Source organism: Elephantulus edwardii, unplaced genomic scaffold (assembly GCF_000299155.1).
Source record: "Elephantulus edwardii isolate Elephantulus edwardi_28Jun2011 unplaced genomic scaffold, EleEdw1.0 scaffold00069, whole genome shotgun sequence".
In the NCBI taxonomy this organism is placed as follows: Eukaryota; Metazoa; Chordata; class Mammalia; order Macroscelidea; family Macroscelididae; genus Elephantulus; species Elephantulus edwardii.
The window spans coordinates 14,445,554-14,447,307 of record NW_006399819.1 but is presented as its reverse complement, the minus strand read 5'-3'; positions in this window follow the sequence as shown (position 1 = coordinate 14,447,307).

Here is a 1,754-nt window from a genome sequence, read left to right as displayed (position 1 = left end):
TCCCTTCCCCCCAACCCCCACCCCGAGTACACTTCTCTATGCAACCTTAATTCTGGATTCCTGTGCTAACCATAATACTCAATCATATATCACTTCTCTTTCTTCTCACATTCTTTGAGCATGTTGCCAGGAGAGACTAGCCCTTGGAGAATGACTTCATGCTTGGTAGAGTACAGGGACAGCACAGGAGAGGAAAACCCTGAATGAGATGAATTTACACAATAACTGAGGTGATGAGGGTAGATGTGTCAGAGACGGTGAGATTGGCTCAGGATAGTACCTAGGGTCACTCCATGTATTGCAGGCCACTAGATGACACATAATTAAAACAACAAACAAATCCAAGGTTATTAATTTCCAATTTTAGTGTATCTTATTTTTAAAATTATCTCTACTGTGGTCTTTATATACCTTTTAATTATGAACTATTTTAAATTAACATACATGTTATAAAGAACTTATGGTGACAAAATATTATTTATATTATCTGGAAATGTTTCATAGGTCGGATCCATCTAAAACAGGGAGAGATTATTTTTTTTAAAATGTTTCATCTGATAAAACTTTACTTGTTTTTATGGATATTTTAATTTCTAGACTGAAAAAAAATTTTGTCTTGTCTCCCCTTAGATGGCTATTATATTTGCCATCCAAACAATTACTGCCAGTAATTTTTATGTATATTTTTCATTATGTTAATTCATGGATGTACTAATGCATCAAATTATGTCAATTGTTGCATAACTTCAGGGGTTTTTAGAATTTTTCAAAAAAAATACTGTCATTTCATAAAATGAGATTACTTAGTCTGTAGAGAATTGCGCTGCTGACTTAGTCTGTGCCACTAGTATTTCCTGATCTCAGAACCTGCTACACAGCTGTAATAACCAAAACAGCATGGCACTGGTACAATGGCAGGTACATAGACCAAGAGAGAAGAATTGAGAATCCAGAAATTAACTCATCTATCTATGGTCCAGGCCCTAGCTTAAAATCCTTCACAAGGCTCTCTACACACTGAAAGTCAGCCGGCTAAGTGGGTGGGATGGCTGGCATCTCCCTGGTGGCTCTTCTTGGTGGCAGTCAGGCAAGGGAAGTTTCTGGGGTCTTTTGCATTGTGTGTTGTTCCTGTCCTTTTTGGCCTTCAAAGGCAGATGGGCAGCCCTAACCCTTAGAGTAAGGGTTGTGCAACCCTGGTATGTCTGCTTGCTATACAGAGGTAACTTGTGGTTGCTGTGAAGCTGAACAGTGTGACTCTGATGTCAAATGCAAGAATGGTTACCCATGGTGGACAGTGTTTGGTGAAGCTCCCTGATTAAAACAAGCTTGGAATCAGGAGATGGCATCCACTTCCACAATAGCTTGCCTCTGGAAATCCTATGAACCTGGAGAAAGGACAAAAGTTATATAAGAGGTGTCTGGGACTTTTGTTAATAAGGTCACTATGAGTTGCCTGTGACTCGACTGCACTTAACAACAACAAAAACAAAAACAACAACATCTATGGTCAACTGACAATCAACAAGGAAGCAAAATCTATCAAATGGGGAAACAACAACCTCTTCAAGAAATGGTGCTGGCAAAACTGGACTGCTATCTGCATAAAGCTGAAACAAGAGAGGGGCTTTGAGGGAGAAGGTGGACAATCTTCTCCTGTGTTAATTACAGCTTCAGAAACCCAGTGGATGGCCAGCTATGATTCGACCAGCTATGATTCAGTTCCCATTCAATGTGTGTGTGTGTGTGTGTGTGTG